At 31.4% G+C, this 21,152-nt stretch overlaps 1 long non-coding RNA gene across 4 annotated transcripts; it reads right to left on the reverse strand.

Annotated features, from left to right (window-relative positions):
• Positions 1-3,585: 3,585 nt before the first annotated feature.
• Positions 3,586-18,427, reverse strand: LOC132729950 (uncharacterized). 4 transcript variants are annotated; one of them, XR_009625697.1, is made up of 4 exons: positions 18,056-18,427; positions 10,039-10,173; positions 6,414-6,584; positions 3,586-5,754 (listed from the first exon to the last, which is right to left on the reverse strand). It is a non-coding gene; the product is annotated as an uncharacterized LOC132729950 (long non-coding RNA). The 4 variants fall into 4 exon arrangements; XR_009625702.1 differs by lacking the exon at positions 18,056-18,427 and adding an exon at positions 14,692-16,326; XR_009625699.1 differs by lacking the exon at positions 18,056-18,427 and adding an exon at positions 10,801-10,963.
• Between the last annotated feature and the right edge of the window lie 2,725 nt (positions 18,428-21,152).

Consider the following 21,152-nt stretch of genomic DNA (forward strand, 5'->3'; position numbering starts at 1 on the left):
CCAATCAAGGGTCATTTTAGCTTGAATCCCCAAAATTTTTTAAAAGGTCACCAAAAAATTTTATTCTTTTTTAATTTTTTCCAGACAAAAAAACGAAGATACAGCCAAAAATAACGCAATCCCAAAAAGAAAAAATTTTAAAAATTTTTAACCCTTTTAAGTAAAGGAATTTTATAAATAAGGGAATTTTTTTAGTCAGCACTGAAATCTGCAAAAGGGGAGACCAATTAAACAAACACAAAAAAATTAAAAAATTTTTTAGAAAAGGGTTTTAAAGTTTTTTCAATGGCAACCACAGACGAAAATAATTTCTTTTTTTAAAAAAAAGGTAAAGCTTAAAGTAAATTAAAAATATAAAAGATACTTTAGTTTTAAAAATGATTAAAAACATAACAACATCACAAAGAAATAAAATTAAGGAGGAACTGATTTTTAAACCCCTTAAAAAATTTTTAATTAATACTCAATTTTCCCTATAAAAAATAAACCCACAATCAATAAGGGTTTAAAATCAAAGTAAAAAACATTTTTACAGCAGAAAAAATTCACAACATTCCAATTACACCAGTTGTTTTAAAAATTTTTACACAGCAAAAAACAAAAAAACAAAAACAAAAAAATTTTTGATGAAAGTTTTAAAAATTTTTACATGTTTATAAAATTTATCAGTCCGAAAAATTTTGATTAAATTTCAAACAGTCAACTTTTTTTAAAGAAATAGTTAAAAAAAAATAGCAGATATTCTTTGAAAGCTAAATCCATTTGGGCCCAGGGCCCGAAATTTTTATCTCAGCAGGATAATTTAAACCCAAGTTATTTATAAATAACGGTTTTGGAAAAAACGCACATTTTTTTCCAAAAGAGTTTTTCTAAAATTTGCCACGGGGCCTTTATTACAAAAAAAGCATGACCAAAATGAAAACCTCAAAGAAAAATCGCCGCACCACGGAATGAATAAAACTGCTAGTTTTAAATGTAAAAAAAAAACAAAAGGAAAAAAGGCTCCAATCATTCACCTGAGCAAAATTTCTTAAAAAGAAATCAACAAATTATTTCCTTCTTTTAAACCACTTTTCTGTTCAACCATATATACGGCTTTTGTCTTTTTATTAAAACTTTTTTTTAAAAGAATTTTTTGTAACCCAGCATAGGTTTCCCCGTTGTGCTTCGTAATTTTTACTTTCCTGGTAATTTTTTTAGGTAAGGATGTTCCCAGCGGCGCCATCATAACACTTTTTCCCCAAATTTTAATTTTTTGGATGCATACGTTTTTTTTCATATTTTTTAAAAAAGGACCTTCCCTTTTCTTTTGGGTCCCTTCTATAAGTTTTACTTTTTTGGGCCCTTGGGGTTTACGTATAGGGTTTTTTACTTTTTTTAGGGAATATTCTTTTCCCCTTTTTAAGTGGCCCAGAATAATCAATTTTTAAATTTTTCAATTTTTTTAAAAAAAAAATAGAAAATGGGAATACATTTTAATTGTAAAACGTTAACAAACAAATTTTTTAAAATGGAAAACAACAAGATGCACGAAATTCAGGGAAATTTTTTTTTCATAAAAAAAAAATATGACTCCCGTCATTTTCCAAAAAAATAATTAAATAACATTTTCACAAAAGGGGGACGTTTATTCCCCAATTTTTTCGTTTTTTTGACGTGGGCATTTTTGGAAAAAGAGGGGGAAAAACCCCCGCTTCATAAACAGACAAATCTTTTTTTATCAGGGGTACAAACATGACATTGCAAATAGTAATTTTTGGCTTTAAAACTATTTTTAAGCTTCCACTGTGAAGCTATAATCAGGAAAATTTGTTTCTACCCCCGGATTAGCTGGGGATAACCCACATTTGCTGCGTTCCCGATAATATCTATATATTATCATGGGTGCAGACAAGCAAGAGTATTCTAAAAAACTTTGTGTTGAGATTTGACCACAAACATTAGTTTTAAAGCACCATGAAACTTAAAAAAGTTTTTTTTTTGTCAGAAATTATAATGTTAGTCTACAACTTTGTAATCTTTGAAAAAACAAATCAATACATGTGTATTTCATTTGTTTACTTGAACACTTTAGCTCTGTCATATATAACCATATCATGATTGTGTTAAATTCAAGACCAAGCAACACAAATAATTGTTATATCTTATTCACATATTCATTTTTTAAAGCTTGTTACTTTACTCATAAATGCAAAGACAATTTATGCCTTCAAATAAGCATATTAAGTATAAGTATATATAAAAAAGTATGTTTTTTTTTCAACAGTAGAAAAACAATGGTAACTATAAGATGAATTGTTCAGGACAATGAACAATATTAAGCAGGGTTTATTATTAAATATTAAAAAATTCATATTGCTATTGTTTTACTGATTTGTCTTTTAGCGAAATTTTACCTTACCATTCCACTTTTGGATTAATCATTACAAAGACTGTTAATGCATGACTTACAGTACAGACCAGACTTAGTGTGTTACCTTAACCCTTTAAAAAATCTGTTGATGCATGTTTTAATTATAACATTGACAAAATTAAATTGAAAAATATTCCAAAAGATACCATTTGAGGACTACAGTGTAAGTCCTCACATTTAAAAAAGTCAAACATTTTATTATCAAGGTCCTCAAAATGGTATCTTTATCAAAACTAAATGTGTGTCGGCAAAATTTAATCAAAACTTTGTCCCTTATACTTGTTAAGGTTTCCTCTCTCCAATTCCTGAAGCAATTTACTTATTAAATTGGCAAAATTTACCTCTAAATCAGAATAGGCATTTTATTCAAACTATGCTATAAAGTTAATTGCCATAACGCATTGAGAGATTAAATATGAATGCAAGATGTATGCAAGCTGACTCAACTATTCTCAGTGCTTTACTATTAAAAAAGAGCCTTGAAAATGCAGAATACCAAATTAAGTCTTCCTCTGTATGATTTCTTGCATCTTTCTGATTATCATACCTAATCATAATGAAGATTTGTCTTTCCTGTCTTAATTACTGGATATGTACATAATTATAATAGACCTTATAATCAAGTGCGTTAAAGAATGTATATATGTTACAGGTCATCATAAGGCCTATATAACGGAATGTAAGTCCTCACATTGATGGTTCATATGGTAACCCAATTAGGCCTGATAACAAAAATTCTGCCTTCCGTTTCATTTGATCCAGATCGCCCACCTGATAACAGAATACTTGTAAATATTTTGCTGCATATTAAATATCTAAGCTATTTATATAAGAAAGAATAACCGAAATACCAGAATACTCTCAAAACACTGGAATACCCCCAAAATACTCATATACTAGGTACAAGGGAGCTGGATTACCTTTAGATAATACATTCAGCAATCCAGAATACTCAAAAAAATGTATCAAGGCAAAATATTGTTAGTTTTTTTAAAGAACACCCTCTTTGTTAACTCAATTACTGCAGAAACAAGGACATAATAATAAGTAGTTAATTGCAGTATAAAAAATATGGACCAAATGCAATACTTGAATATAATAAATCAATTGACTGTAATTTGGTAATGAAATAGCCATTGCAACAAAAAATATACATAATTCAAATTTAATTTCCACTAGTTGCTGATTTCAAAGCCATCTGAAATCAATAATTAAAATGTTCATATTAACTTTCTCATTTTAATAGGACAATGTGAAAAAGTGGAACAAAATAGTACAACAGAATTACCACTTCACATCTATTGTGCAAAAGTTCATTAATTTAAATGATGTTCCAATATTCAATCATTTAACCATCAATGTCATTTTAAGGTCAAGGTCATATCTTAATTATTCCACATGTCTGTTTGGTCACAAGTATTGCTTTGTCAACTTATGAATCAAAGCTGTACATAAATAACAAAATTATGACAACTTAACAAAAATTCAATACTTTGACCTTGATGATCAAGGTCATTTTAAGCTCAATGTCAATGTCAGTTCAACCTTCCATACTGGAATCCTACATATTACCGGACAAAATATGATGTTTTTTCGTTGTAACTTTATTTAAAATAATAGAAAAGAATGAAATTTTACCCAAATAATTGTGGGCTCTGATAATACGTAAACATTCCTTATTAAACTTTTGACCGTAGAAATGTGTCTTTAAAGTAGGGCATTAAAAGAGGAAAAAAATTGTGCAGACAACTCAATTCACCGGATATTGTGTTTCAAAATATTTTGAAGTGTTAAATTGAAATTAAGCAAGGAAACTACGACTATTGAATGGCAATGTTAAGATACTGGAAAAAACCAGTATGTCACTAAAGTAGACACGGCAGCCATGCTTGTTACGAAGAGGCCAATCTAGGGGTGTAATTGAAATAAACACTATTAACTCAATTAACGTATTGATTCTTCATGATCCTTAAAAGTATGACACATTTTGATATTCAAATGGAATTCTGTTCTTTCTCATACAGTTTCCTTTTGATCATCATGTAGCATGTTGCAAAAGCCATAAAGTCTATTTTTGTACATTTCATGTAGAGTTTCCTCCCATGTGCGTAACCCGTTTCCTTATATGTTTTTAATTTGCACCTCTTTGTAAAAGACAACAACAAGATATTGTTTGAACGAAATTTAAAATTATTTTTTATCCTTAAAATATGTTACAATTGTCTCTTGAGTTAACTTTGAGAAGAATTAAAAGTAAAATCTATCTAAAATAAGTTTAATAACCCATTAAGGGCCTCATTATTCGGAAATGCGCAGAACAGATTATTCCCCCGCATGACCAGGTCATGGAATAACTAGTAAACTAAAGCGTATGTTAGTAAATAAAGAACTGAATCAACAATATTTTCCTGAGAGTGGTTTTGTTGTTATTTACTTTGCAGTAGAAAGTGTGTGTATGATTCAAACCGGAAGATTTTTTAATTGAAGCAAAAAATAAAGCCTTATTTGACTGGAATAGATTTTGTCCGATAAACTGATTGTCCGGTAAAATTGTAGGATCCCAGTAGTGTTGTTTTATCAAAGTATGAAGATAATCCATACATGTACTGATTAACAAGTAACAAAATGTCTTGTCCAAAAGGTAGTTTTGTCAAAATATAAAATTAATTCATTGATGAATTATCAAACATAACAGCCAATTATAGTAATAATCAATGGAAAATAAATAATTTGGCCTTCAAGGTCAAGGTTATAAATGAGTTAACAACTATTTGTGTTTGATATACATGTAGAAATAATTGTAAAGTTATAGCCAGTTACAGCAAAAAATATAAAAATTCAATAATATCACCTTTAAGGTCAATGTCTGGTAAAGATCTGTCTGATTAACTTAAAGGTCAATTCTAGAAAATTGTTATATTCAAGTTTGAATACAATCCATTAAAGAATGATAAAGTTACAGCCACTTAAAGCAAAAATTAGCAAACAATAAGCAAAATGTTTACATTTAACCTTAAAGGTCAAGGTCATTTATGAATGAAGGTCAAGTTTAGTCTGGTGTACTTGAAAATCTTGTCCCAAAGGTTGTTGCAGCTAAGTGTGAAGGCAATTCACCTACAATTTAAAAAGTTATGACTAAGGTTAAATTTGCAGGTGGTAACGGCAAAGCCGACATGACTGTAACAATAAAAAAAAAAGAAGTTAAGAGGAACAGAGCTTGTTTTAACGAAATAAATAAATTTACCTATCGTAGTATTTATTGCCTCTTTTTGAATTGTAGAAGATCACCCTTAGACACTCTTGACCTTTGTAATCCAATTCCCCTTGAATTTCATACAACTCTTAAAATAAAGATGTATATACTTCAGACAATATTATAGCAATTTACTTGCTAAAATGACTTTTATATGTGTTACAGGCTCTGCATTTTTTTTTCACTGATGCAATTTCTGATTTATCATATAAACCATCAGTGTGAGGACTTGCACCCAATGATGTAGAGAGAGAAAAACTGTTTCTGACATATGCATGTTAAACTGTATGGGGACCTGTCACCTGTTGCACCGTGACACACATACACATTTTGTTATATGTAAGCCCTTGTGGATGAGGAGTTGCATAAATGCATCAGAATTGCTGCCACTATCTATCCCTGGCAATTTATTGTCAAAAGCAACTAGATGCATTTAAATGAGGTTATGCATCTGAGTCTAAGCTCCAGCAGGTGGTGGATATGGTCCTGACAACAAAATTGCCATAATAATTACACCTGTTTGCTTGACTTATAATGTGGAAAAAAAAAGATATTTTCACTTTTTCTGTCATACAGACGATCTGCTGGACTTGTAAAATATAAAATTGTGTTGTGGTTGTACACGTCTGTACTATTAAGATAATTATTTCATTCAAAATGGCATCCATTATCAGTAACGGATTGCCCAATTTTTTAAAAAATATTTCTTGCATGTCTTCATCACATGTCAAATTTGTTAATACACACCTTTCTCCAAGGGGCCTAAGGATCTAATGGTAGTCAAAGCACATTTTTCATCTCTCAGTATTGGTCTGATGCTGAAATTGCTCTTTATCTTCAGTTACAACTTTGCTGTTTGGTTTTTAGTGGCTGCCATTTATCATTTTACGAATTCCTGATGAATGCATGGTGTCAATGCTGAAAAAAGTCATAATCCACTATATTTTTAGCCTTTACAAAACTTTTAATAACCCTGAATAATGATATTATATATAATAATAACTGGTATACATTACAATTATAAAATAGTTTCTCCATACCATCAAGAACATGATTTTCATAAACGTCTGTTGAATGTCTCTAGGACTGATGATTTATGTATGTTCATTAGCGTCTTAAAATGTCTTCATGTATTCATGCTAGGTGAATCACAAGTACAAGCATGTTATCAATTAAAAAATATTGTGACAAACCAAAATGAAAAGAAGTAATATTATTGACATTCAACTCTAAATTCAAAAAATACTTCAGCATTCCCATATCCGCTATTAAGCCATTACATGTATATGCAAATATCTGTTGATACATTAAGATAATGTGGTCACATGATGTCAACAAAGCCAAGCTTATTACACACCATGCATTAAAAACTACTGTCTTATGATGGTGATAATTTGATAATTTTTAATAATCTCAATAGTTGAAATGAAAAGGATGAAACATAAATGTGAATATTAACGTTTGATGTGTGACGGTCACGGCTTCACGTTGCAACTTAGATAATGCCTTTTACACATCTTGCTATGAAGGATAAAAATCTATGTATAATTCCACTTATAGAGAGAAAAAGTCAAAAAAACATGTATTTTCTTTTGCAAACTTCCTGACTTTTCAAAATCTAAAATTCATAAATAAATTGTATTACATTTTCAAATTTTTTTTTTTTTAAACCTATCAAAATGGGGACTTCTAAATTTTCAAAGAATCAATAGGAATCATATTATCGAAGCAACTTCAAACTAGATCAAAGAAAATTAACAATCAGAGGACCCGTGTGTAAGTCCTCTCATTGAAAAACATCCTCACACAGGTCCTCTAAATGATATAAAAAGAAAACAACACACACAGTGAAAACAAGAAGCGAGGCAACTAGGGCTGCAACAATACACTAAAAGTTCGATTCACAGGGCATTTTTTGTCAAAATTGTGTTCATTTTGTGAAAAAAAAGTGCGCTATGTCATAAAATTGTGAAAAAAAAATATTACTTTGCAATTTGCGACATTTTGAAACTTGTCCTTAACATTATGCCTTTTACACATCTTGCTATGAAGGATAAAAAGCTATGTATAATTCCACTTATAGAGAGAAAAAATAAAAAAAAAGCAAATTTGGTAATACATGTATTTTCTTTTGCAAACTTCCTGACTTTTCAAAATCTAAAATTCATTAATAAATTGTATTACATTTTCAAATGTTTTTAAAAACCTATTAAAATGGGGACTTCTAAATTTTCTAAGAATCAATAGGAATCATATTATCGAAGCTACTTTAAACTAGATCAAAGAAAATTAACAATCAGAGGACCCGTGTGTAAGTCCTCTCATTGAAAAACATCCTCACACAGGTCCTCTAAATGCTATAAAAAGAAAACAACGCACACCGTGAAAACAAGAAGAAAGGCAACTAGGGCTGCAAAGATACACTAAAAGTTTGATTCACAGGGCAAATTTTGTCAAAATTGTGTTAATTTTGTGGAAAAAAAGCGCGCTATGTCATAAAATTGTGAAAAAAATACACATTACTTTGCAATTCGCGACATTTTGAAACTGGAAATGGTTGATTATAATTTCTGACCTTTGTAAAATCGGCCTTGAGTCGGTACTTTAACCCAGTTAACATGCCCAAAAACCATTTAACTTGATTAAAACTATTTCTGTGTTATTGCAAGTAGCGTAAATTAAGTTTTACATGAAGGTCTACAATTTTAGTATTTCGAAGATAAAGTCCCAATATTTTGTGAAATCTCTTTTGAAATTGTGAATTTTTCCCCCCAGCTTTGTGAAAACAAAGTGCAATTTTAAATTGTGAAGGGGTCTAAATATATCGGCCCCTGTTATAGAAGGAAAAAAAGCCCTGATTCAATTTGAGTTCAGAACCCAGATTTGAATTTTTTCTATTTGATTCATGTGTGATTACTGTTTTGTCTTTACTTGATAATTTTGCTTATTTGCTGTAATATTTTTGGCCCTTAAACATTAATTTTAGCATTTTTTAGTTGTCTCAACTTATTTGATCCCTTACTTATTATTTTAGCAAAGTAGTTTTCATGAAAATAAAAAGTGGTTTATTTAAAATTATTTAGAGTTTCCCAGTATATTTCTTTTTTTTATGTTTTGCAGCAGCTCCGCGGCTTGTAACTGTTAAAGCTTGTAACTGTTAAAATGAAGCCATTGTATCATGTTATTTGTACTTACTGAATACGGGCATGACATGCCAGCAAAGCATAACTTATCTTTACCCTCGCAAAACCAGAAGTGTTCCCACACCTGTTATTTAAGTTATGATGGAGGATTTTTAGATTTATTTTTTCTACATTAACATTTGAAGCCATTCTGATTTGCTTTAGGAAAATACAACATTACGCGCTTACTGATAGGATGACTGAGTTAAATTAATCAGTCGTATTTCAAGTAACAATGCATTATAATAGTTAGAGAGGGACTAAAACTTGCATTTTCTTTAGTGCTTATATATTTTTAGCTGTGAATCAAATTGAAATTTTTATACTAGTATTTGCTATGGGAATCGAATCAGAGCCTCTTGATATAAATATTTTTTATTATATATTATGTTACAGTTATCTTAATTTAAAACCACCTCCAGATGGTAAAATGATAAAAATGAAATAAAATTTCAAGTAAATGGTAAATACTGATCTATAGTTAAGTTAATTGTATGAATCCATCATTTAACTGACACCTTAATTCAAGAAAGAATGTTGACAAAAGTGTTTATATATCGGGTTTTCATTTCCATAATCTACTAAGTTACTAACGCAGTAGCCAAAATAAATAGAAGATAATTCATTTAACGCGGTCACGTGTAACAACACTGATCCGGAAAAATCCCGGTATCCGACATGCCCAGGAACGTTTATCAAGTTTCGTCATTAAGTAGGCCCCTACCACATTTCAAGCTAAAGGTTAAATCGATAAATTGGTTATCATATATATGAAATAATTAATCAATTATAATTTTTAGTGCCACGAATTACTACAAATTATATAAAAACAAAAGCAGTTAATCGTATCCCTATATGTTTGATAAAATCCTGTGCGTTCCAGAGTACAGGTCGCGAATATTGTCCTGTACGATCATGTGATACTAGAAAAAAAACAGATGAAAGAATTCTGTGGTATAATAAAAGAAGGTATTTCCCGTTGATGCAAAAGCGAACTGTTTTCAGAGCAATAATGTTAAAATATTAACATTTTGAAGTGTCATTTCGATTTCTTTCAACTATATAACATTTTTGAGAGGGGATTTTGAAATATTAACAAGACGGCAGTTTTTCTGCTATTTTCTGGAGGTCAGCTGCTTTAAAGGGACAGGAAATGGAAAATATGCAACCTATAGAAACATGTAACTTACCAAAAGTAGAGGAGCAATCCTTACATCTGTTGCTTGCATGCCTACTGTAACCTTTTGCATGAGACATAAGTTCTCCGTCATACCAAGTTAAAAGCTTGCCTTTAGAAATATCTTCAAATGCAAACACACCAGAACCTAAAATTATAACCAAAAAAAATGTTTCATGCTAAAAAGGGGTGGAAACATTCAATTTCGCTTGACCACTCTCCATGACAAATCTATTTAATTTCAAAAAATGATCGTCATGCATGACCAGTAAGATTTTATGCCTTTACTAATATTTTCAGGCTTTTTTAATATATCTTTTATTAAATCCTTAACAAGAGAAACTGCCACGAACAGTTGCATGTCAATAACACAATGGTATGACGCAATTATTAGATGACACAGATTGACAAACTCGGCAACAAATAACAAACACAGAGGCGTTTAGCAAACACTTATTGTTTGATAATGGTCAGACAAAAAAGAGAAACCGGTTCCGACATATATCGTTTGTAGTATTTTATGCCCTACCGATGTATTTTCAGTTTGTTCTCAATTAATTAAATGTTTCCTCTTGTTATATTTAATGTTACATTAAAGTAAATAAATTTGAAACAATTGTAGAAAACCTTTGACCGACTGTAATGATAATAAATAAATGAAAATCTAGATAAACCACCTAAGGATATATATACTCATTGTAGACTATATGTGTTTTCCTCTTTACTGTCTATTCTAATGAAAAATTAACAATGTACATAGTGATTCACACTTTACCTATTCGAACCCTCCGGATTATGTTGCAAATCATCATTGATATAGAGAATATAAAGCCGTTAGTCTATATTTGTTCAGAAACTAGACTTTCTTGAAAATTAATTCTAATTTTGTGACCTTCTTATAAAATTATGATATAATTATTGAATCCCTAAATTTATAAGCTACAATCATCTATATATGACAATCTTTATGATTTCTAATAAAAACTGATAAGAACTCAGCTAATAAAATTTGATAGGAAGTGGCTAGCCGTACTGGCCCGTATGGCTAGCCAAAAGTTCTAGCCGTACATGAGTCACATACGTCTAGCCAGGACACACTGTATTGTCTTGCCGTACGGTACTTTTCAAAATTATATAAGAGTTGAAAATGCATATGTTATTTGTGCCTTTAAACGCAGATTTTAACCAAGTCCTGGCATTTGTCCTTGTTATTCACTTTAATAAAGATATGCTCCGCTATTTTGTATAAAAACAAAATACCAAGGTAATAGATCTACAAGCGTTGTATTCTTGATAAAAGTGTCAAAGTAAAAAAAAGTGCATGTTATATTTATAATTTATAGCGTCCTTGTTTATCATAATTATGATTTGTTGTTTTATTTGCATGAAAGATGAATTATTGAATAATTTTGTTGTTAATTACCCACATGAATCGAATAAATAATCATAACAGCAAATGAAGCTTTTTCATAACGGAATGATTGTAGTGGAATAAATAAATAAAAAGAACATTGAAAAAAAAACATTGAAAAGCAAAAACAATTTTTAATTCTTTAAATACAGTAGAAGTATAAAGCACAATCAATTAGCCTTAATTAAAGCCTATCCAGGGACTGACAATAGTATTTTAGAATACTGTTTCACGAAACAAAAATTGCAAACTTTTCCGAATGATAGTCGGAAATTGACGCAATAATATCAGAGCCCAACAACACTTATTTTCGGTGTTTTTTGTAATATTTAACGTGTTGAAAATTAAACTTATTGAAACAAAAAAGGATTCTCTGTAAATATTGAGTATTTCAATTGTGTTCTACAACTGCAACCAATTTTTAAACGCTCTTTTTTGCTCGCCATCTGGAAATGACAAAGATTGATAGTCATACTTAATATTTTACTGTACTGTAGCCAACATGGCGAATGATTAATCTCTTAACCCTTTACCACATATATACGCGAAACAACGCACTTTCGACCCCCCCCCCTTTTTTAGGCCTCAAATAGTGAAAAAATGTCCTATTTGAGCCCCAAACACATGTTTCCGTTTGAGAAATGTTGCTAAAAAAATGAGCACTTTTTAGGCGCCGCCCCCCATCCAAAAGATACATCCGGGGGTTGCCAGAAGGGGGATGTGCCCCCTTCTGTTAGGGGGGTTTGAAGGGGGGGGCGGAGTCCCCCTCAGCGCCAAGAAAATTTTGGACTTGTGAGAGGCTAAAAATGACCCCAGGTCGATCATAATGTAACGTGTAACCAACGCTGAAAAGCCTTTGACTCTATCTCAATCCCTTCAGAAGTTGCAGCACTTTGAAATAAATTTTGATGGAAAAAATCGAGGCAAAATAGTGATTTTTGGCAATTTTGAGATGTCCCCTCATTGCCATGGTAACAGGAAATTTAAGACTGAGCATGTTGTTACAAAGGCAATGGTCCAGTCAACATTTGTGCCAAGTTTGATTAGTATTGAAGCATTTTTCATAGTTTCATAGCAGTTTGAACTTGTAACAGGAGGCTTTTCAGTGAAAACGGCCATTTTTCACAATATGCTCATGGAGGAAAGGGTTAAATGAAATTATATGAAGACAATTGCTGTTTCTTGGTTAAAATCCTCGCTTTAAAGTCATAAAAAACATATGCATTTTCGACTTCCATATAGGGGTCTAATTTTAACAAGAGCTGTCACAGGAGACAGCAAAGCTCGACTAATTAAATACTGGACGCAGTAAGGAAGACAAAACTATGAAAGAAAAATTAATTATGATATAAACATATTTCTTCTTATGACAAGAAGTTATAACTTATAGTTGTTAACATCAATTTTAAGTTCAAGGGGAAAAGATTCTGGAAATAATCACACTAGAGTTATGGACCCTGTCATACATTATGTGACAGTGTGTAATAATAAGAAATATTAAGTTCAAAGGGAGATAAATCTGAAAATATTGCTTCAAGAGTTATGAACCTTGTCACATAAGATCTGATTGATGATAAGGAACCTGTATTTGAAGTTTGAGGTAGATACATTTAAGGTATTACCACCCTAATGGGCACTATAAGGAACTAAAATCTAAAAACTTGACATCATAGGTCACATATATACCTTAAAGTACACCTGTATGCAAAATTTAAACAAAGTTATGGCCACTTTTCTGAACTCAAGCTAGGATGTTATGAGGGCCCTTTTTTAGAAATGAGGAACCTTTAAATAATCTACAATAACATTCTAATGAAAAATGTTTTCCTATTAATTTTTGGTTAGAAACAAATAGTACCATTCAGGTAACAATCCACAGAAGCAAAATTATGGTTTCTACTTCAAATTTATGAAATCTGTATAAAAATGTTACCCTACCCCACCCATTTTTACCATGTGTCTGACCATTTTCCTACTTAGGAAGCCTAATTTAAAACAAATCTTAAAATTTACCCAAATGAGTGCCTGTTTTCAAAGTTTCCCTAAATTTTCAAAGAAGTATATTAATGGTTGATCTTGTAAAATATAAAATACTTTTACCGTCTAGTTTTGATTTTATTACACTTTGAAAATATCAGGTACCATATTTATTACTAGATTTAGCATAATTTAGCCAATAAATGCCTATATAAATTAACAAATTAAAATTAAACATTTTTTTCTTTCCAAATGGGACATGAGAGATACATAAATAATGTTAAAAGAAAAAAAAAAGAAAGAAAAAAAAAGTTGGCCCTTCTGGGCATTGAACCCACAGCCCTCATTTTCAATGTAGTTAACAGTAGTTCTAGCCTATTGGAATACTCTTCAAAGCGGAGATAATGCATTAGGATGGTAATACCTTAAAACTAAACAAGTTAAAGTAAAAGTAACATTTTACAAGTAAAAAAAAGTTAAGTTAATGGGGAGATAAATCTGAAAATATTTGTTTTTGTTTGTTTGGGATTTACGTCACATCGACACAGTATAGGTCATTTGGTGACGTTCAAGCTTTACTGGTGGAGGAAGACCTAAGGTGCCCTTCCGTACATTATTTCAGGCACGAACGGGCACCTGAGTAGAACCACCGACATTCCTGAAGCTAGCTTCCACACATGATAGAATCCAAAGTCCATGTCCGGACTGGAACCCAAAGTGTTGAGGGGCAAGTTGTTTGAAGTCAACCACATTAACCACTCAGCCATTGACGCCCCTTCTGAAAATATTGGTGCTAGAGTTATGAACCTTGTGACATAAGATGTGGTTCATGATAAGGAACATATATTTGAAGTTTGAAGTTGATACCATAAGATATGAAAACGTTATAGTAAAAAATAATATTTTCTAAGCAAAATTCTAAGTTCAAGGCAGCATGCTCATTGAAAATTGGGGGTACATTTCAAAATCTGGGGGTACACATAAGTTTAAACATGTTTTTGTTTGTAAGAACATTTTAGTCAACATCGATATTAATGAACAGCGCTTTCACTTAGTATTACTACCCACTAACACAGACACAAACTCATCACTGAAGGTAGCAATATAACATCACTGGTATTTTGTTTAGTCCATACGATTATTACCAATAATCAAAATTTTGTATATCCGAAATTATGTACATTTATTTCAAAATCTCAATTGTTTATATTTTAATTTTCATATGACATACGTAAAGCTCACAATTGAAGGTAGTTGTTAAAAAATCAAGTGACTAACTTTTTGCTGATTATTGGACAACTCAAAATACTTTTTGGCAGTTGTAAATATCCAAAACTTTTTTTCTTCAGATAATATATGTGACGTCAAGACATGACTAAAATATTTACGAATCAGACTGAGATGACTTTGAAAGCAGACATGCAATTGTGACCAGTTTTGTACTGTTCCAAACCATTGGAAGATAACAACGACATTTAGTTGATATGCATATAATTATTAGGCTAATCCTTTCACTCTTTTTTTACTAACAAATTGGCACCGATAGTCGGTGTCTTCCCCTCGGTAAATAGCCAAGTTTTTTCCCCCCAAAAATTCTTTTTTTCCTTTAAACTGGATCAGATTTAATATTTTTATGGTTTAAAATATTAATTTTCTCCATTTTATCCAGGATAAACCACCAATTGTAGTTCAAAATAACCAAAAACATTGCAGGAAACTGCAAAAAGTGTCTCAACATGGAGGCAGCTATTTTTTTTCTTGGCTATATCCCGTACTGAACGGTAGTACTATTTCTGGAAATCAGTTTTCCCCAAATTGACTTTTTTCGTATATTTTTCCCCTCACTACCAGCGTCTTCCCCTTTTCCTAAAAAAAACCCCTGATCCTGGACCGAAACATTCATTCTGACGATTTTACTTTGTGTGCATGCACCCCCTGCTTACAATTTTTATGCCTGCATCTAGAATTTTGTGCCTGAATTACGCACTGTAGTGAAGAATAGGCATGCTGCAAGGGGAGATAAATCTGAGAATTTAGGTGCTAGAGTTATGAACCTTGTCAAATAAGATGTGGTTTCTGATAAGGAACATATATTTAAAGTTTTAAGTTGATACCTTAAGAAATGAAAAAGTTAAAGTAAAAATAATATTTTTTAAGCAAAATTCTAAGTTCAAGGGGAGATAAATCTGAAAATATTGGCCCTAGAGTTATGAACCTTGTCACATAAGATGTGGTTGATATTGAACATATATTTGAAGTTTGAGGTTGAAAAATATTTCACTGCACCAAACTTTAATCTGAAATCTGGATGTGGACGCTGAGGCGAGTTAGGACAGCATTCCATATACTTTGTATAGTCAAGCTAAAAAGTACCGTACATCTAGCTAATACAGTGTGTCCTGGCTAGCTGTATATGACTCACATACAGCTAGAACTTTTGGCTAGCCGTACGGGCCTGTACGATTAGCCACTTCCAATTTAATAACACATCACTCTAATAAACATAGACTATTTCTAATGGAAGGGTGGACATCTTCCAGAGAACAATTTGACCACAGGCAGAGAAGTAAAATAAAATACAATGTTTAATTTGCTTTTACTTTGAATTGAGTACGTTTTGCCTTGGTACATTTTGATTTGTGTAGCAATTAATTTTACAAATGTGGGTGGGGTACAATCTGTCAAAATAACATTTCGAGAAAATTAACCTTCAGATCTTATTTATTTGTAAACTTTCATAGTTTGTGTCACTCTCACACAGATTGTCATTCTATAGTCATTACAAATATGAATAAAATAGTTTGTTTACTAAAAATTCTTTACTGCATCATACGAGTAGATCTAGTCTAGATTCTAGTTTGTTATGAACTTAACTCTAAAAAAGCAATAAGAAAGCAGAGTATCAAACAACTTAATGAAGATTTAAAGCATACATTTGTAGCAGTCTATGAATTTAACTTCAAGTTCCTCATTTACAACATCCTTTGAGTCAGAAAAAAAAAACGGTAGTGACATCACTAATATACTGGCACTCCCATTTAGGTATAAGACAACTAAATTACTAATAACATGTCAAGGGCTTAGCTGCCTAATTTAAGAACACACACAACCAAATATATATTAATTGCATAAAAATGTTAAAAACTGAAATGCGTTAACGTATTTTATACTAGAAACTTTTGATTTTTAGGTGATCAAACTTTCATGAATGCTTAGGCAACCATGAATAGAATGTATATGTTAATGAGTAAATAATTGTATTCAATATTTACAACTATTCCAGCAGTCATAAATAAATTTCATAAAAAAACCAAAAAACAACAAACAAAAAACTTACGAGTGAAAATACCTCGAATTTAAACAGTGAAAGTAGTATCATAATATACACAGTTACATTTAAATTCCGAAAAATTCCTTAACTGAATTACTCCTTGAAGTTGAACCATCACACCCATTGTGAAAATCTTACTGATATTAAGATGTAGCATTTGTTTCAGTGAAACACGTCAGTAATGGTACTAAAAATAATTTGAATAAGAGAGGAACTTAAGTGTTAAGTAACCCTTTCTATAAGTATAAGTGTTGGCATGGACATTTTGACTGAAGTTTTATTAACTCAATATTTTTGGGAAATATTTGAAGTACCTATATTGTATTCTATATCGAATTATCTTGAAATATCCGTTTCCTGCATGACTGCATTAGAAAGAGTTTCCCAATTGTTTTATTTACTCACTATTATTAATATTACTACTATTATTATTGCAAACATGACTAGATCTTCATCATGTATGCAAAGTTATAGCTGTGAATGTATATTGGAAAGTTATTTATAAGAAATTTTCTTTTTCTTTTAATATCTTATAGTCCACAGATGTAGATAACATCTATGTTATAGATCTATGTCTCAACTAAAACTTGTAAATTTATCTTTCTAAACACTGCTGATCGTTTACTTTAACCATGAAAGGAAAATAAAACGCGGAGCCTGTGGTCTGTGAGTTGAGTTAAAGATACCATACAGAATGGTTTTTTGTTTGTTTTGGGTTTTACGTCACATTGACACAGTATAAGCCATATCGCGACATTCCAGCTTTACTGGTGGAGGAAGTCAGAATGGTTTAACAGAATTGTTAGTTCATATTGTTTCTGATTTTCTTCTCCATAAACATAAGATGCACCAAAAACATAGACATTTCTAAACAAATAAAATATGTTATACTTAAACTAACACGAATTGAATAGTAAGACGAGCCGTAATGGGGGCGAATCGTTTTGTTTTTTGCAGAATATGAAAAAAAAAAAAAACTAAAATAAAACAACAACAAAAATCACGCACACCTTTTAGCTTATCATTTATAATGTTTACAAATACGACCTTTAAATATGCAGTTTTTAATTTAAGAAATACAGCTACTTTCAGAGCACTATCATACATGTACATGTACGTGAATAAAAATATTTTTTGCTATGAACGTCCGGGAAATAAACAAAGTGGTGAAATGTACAATAGTCTTCAATTGAATCTTAACCTTTGTACGTATTTGCTTAAACAAAACCTACTGCACCTTCTCCCGACGACAATTTAATGATTTTCATTAAGTTAAATGTCCTCTATAGGAAAATAAAAAGACACTCTTACCTGACTATCGTGGTCCAAAATGGCGGCTTGTTGCAAGAATAGACGCTTGATTTTTTAAAGCGCCTGACGATCCCGATGATAATGAATATTCATAGCAGGTGCGCGTTTCGCACAGTGTCAAGTCACGTGACAAAGAAAAATGTGCGTAATAAGTGTATACCACTCCAGTACACCCGTCAATATGAGTACTTAATAATTTTCAAATAGAATAGCGTAGCGGCACTACATACGTGATTTAAAGGGAAAACATTTTGAGGACTAGAGTGTAAGTCCTCACGCTGTAGGTAGGTCCTCTATTTGTTGGTGTGCAATCAGTCTCAGGTCCTCTAATTGTCTGCTATACAAACACACACACACACACACACACACACACACACACACACACACACACACACACACACACACCTAAAAAAGGTAAAACTCAAACATTTAACTCGACAGGCAGATGCATTTAAACTATATATAAAGTAAGTCTTTTAAAAACATATAGGGACGAAAATTCTTTAATACATCAATGTAAATGATTCGAAAGTTGCATAGGTTTATTCCTAAAAGTTCTTTTATCACATTTTGTATTAGTTCTTACATGACTTTTTTTCTATTAGCAGTTGATCTAAGTGTATACGTTTTATTTTTATTTTACACAGTAATTATTATCTTTGCTGCTCGTTTCTACAAGTTATTCACTTTTTCATATTCATTTTTGTTGCAAGTACTCTATATAAAAAACAACAATAATCAAAATTGATTCAAACTTGTATAGTAAAACTAATTCGCCACTCTACAAAGTTGATATTTAATCGGTTGATGCCTGCTTAAACAGAAGTTAATGTATGTAGACAGACATAAAGAAATACAACTTTTCAAATTGATGCCTGTGTTTGTGATGATGGATCGCTTGTTGTAGTGGTCAAGTCTTGAAGCTTCGGCGGCAAGTCTGTCGAAGATATCGCTAACAACGCTGATCCTGTAGGACTTGGTTTTGATAAAGTGACCGGTATCGGACTTAATTAATTGTTTCTTCTTTCACAAATATATGTTTCTAGATTACTGCAATTAGCCGTATACCAGAAATAATGATACGACCCAGACAGAAGAACACAGTCATGTCCTGTTTTTGGTTGCCCATCCCCGAATTTATTGAAAATCATTTTTGTCATATCCGGCCATATAAAATCGTTTGAACTCACTTTATTCAACCCAATCCACGCCTGCATTTGAATGGCCCCGAACATTTCGGTCATTAGTTTTGAGATGTCATCGGCGTCAGCTTGACTTGCGATCTTTACTAAATCTCCGTGTCCGCTTCGACAAACCTCTCTGCTACCATACCAATCACTAACTGTCCCGCGAAGTGATAAAAGACACGTTCTTGTTGTTTTCCTTCCAAGTCCGCAATTTCCCTTTTCAAAAACATTCCATGAAGATTCTTTAATAAGATTACTAGTCCAGAGGTTAAACGGAGTAGTGTTAATTTCACAAGTTCCTCTATCGTTCATGTTAAAAGAGACACACCCTGAAATTCCGTTACAAATTAAAGCACACTCTTTCAGACTTTTGTTGTAAAACGTTTCATAAACACTGGTGCCTCGTAGGCCATCACCCCATGATAAGTATTTCTGGAAGTAAATTTTTTCTAACGAATTGGTTATAGCAAGCAGGTCACAAATGATTCCAGAATAAAGTAAAATTTTTACAACATGGAACTTTAGAGCGCTTAAATACGAATAGTGTGCCATCACTCCCATTTGTACGTGCAATCCTCGTGAAATCCTTCCTAGATTTAAGCACAAAAAAGACTGAATCAGTGAAAAAAAAATGAACTAGTTATCTTAATGGTTAATCTTTTTGATGTACAAACTGGCTCGACAATAATACGTTTCTCACAATGTCTTATAAACAAATGATTATGAATCATACGAGGGTTATTCTGAAAGATGTGCTCATTAGAAAATTGTTCAAATGAAGGTAGACGTATTTTAACGACTAACGGAAAAAACAGATAAATTTTTAAACAATAATTAGTTTTGTGATACCCGCAAATAACTATAAACCTTTCTGAACTAAGGTTTAGTATGTCAATGTCTTCTTTTAGATATTTCCATATATACTTTTACCATTAATCTGCTCTTATGTATGAAATTAAATCATAGATATATAATTTGGCCATGTCATTTGGAAGCAACAATTTGTTGTGTTGTTTTCGTTTATTACTGTCGACAGCTTTTTGAGAATGTATATTGCATAGAATAGAATTCATAGCAGTATCAGTATCTCACCGTGCATTATCTGTCCATTTCATATGACATCGTATGAACCTTTCGAGAAAGTAATGTAAAAATTTTGCGACATTTAGATATTTTGCACTTGCCATTGCAAATTATAATGTGCATAACTGTCTTCGGTGTTTAGTGAAACGTAGTTCGTTAGTTAAAAGACCTAATCCTCAGTATTGTCTGACAAACTTTCATTTTTATTCAATTTTTAAAACATTCAACTCTTTCTATTAATTATATCTAAATGAACTTGTCCAGCTTTCAAATTGAACAAGATTATACACGTCACCAAAGAATCAATCCATTTAGACTTTTATTTTGAAAAAATATGACAAATAATCTTAGAATGGATGTTGTTTCATCACAAAAAAGGAAGAATAATGCTATAACTTCTGGCGTAGGTTCGTCAATTTAATTCTAGTTATTTAAAGTATAAAATTTATGGTTTTGATTCAAAAACTTTTCGTTTAGAGAAAAATCAACTATTTAAGTCTTATCCAAGTGATGAGTCTTGTCCAAGTGATGACTTGTTGAAAGAATACTTTATATTTTCTATTGATATATCAGTAGGCCGTCTCATTGATCTTTTTAACAGAGTTTTCGATGCAGACTTGGTCTGAAGGCATTATTTTACCTTTTTATAAAAAAGGCGATCATACTAATGTTAACAATTATCGTGGCATCGCATTACTTAGTAACTTTGGGAAATTATTTATAAGTGTCTTGACAAATAGAGTGGAAAAAATGGTTTGATGATAATAACATTTTGTCAAACGCTCAATTTGATTTCAGAAAGTGATGTAGTACAGTCGGTGCAATTT

The sequence above is a fragment of the Ruditapes philippinarum genome, unplaced genomic scaffold (genome assembly GCF_026571515.1).
Source record: "Ruditapes philippinarum isolate M1 unplaced genomic scaffold, ASM2657151v2 ctg2466_1_1_1_1, whole genome shotgun sequence".
Classification (NCBI taxonomy): Eukaryota; Metazoa; Mollusca; class Bivalvia; order Venerida; family Veneridae; genus Ruditapes; species Ruditapes philippinarum.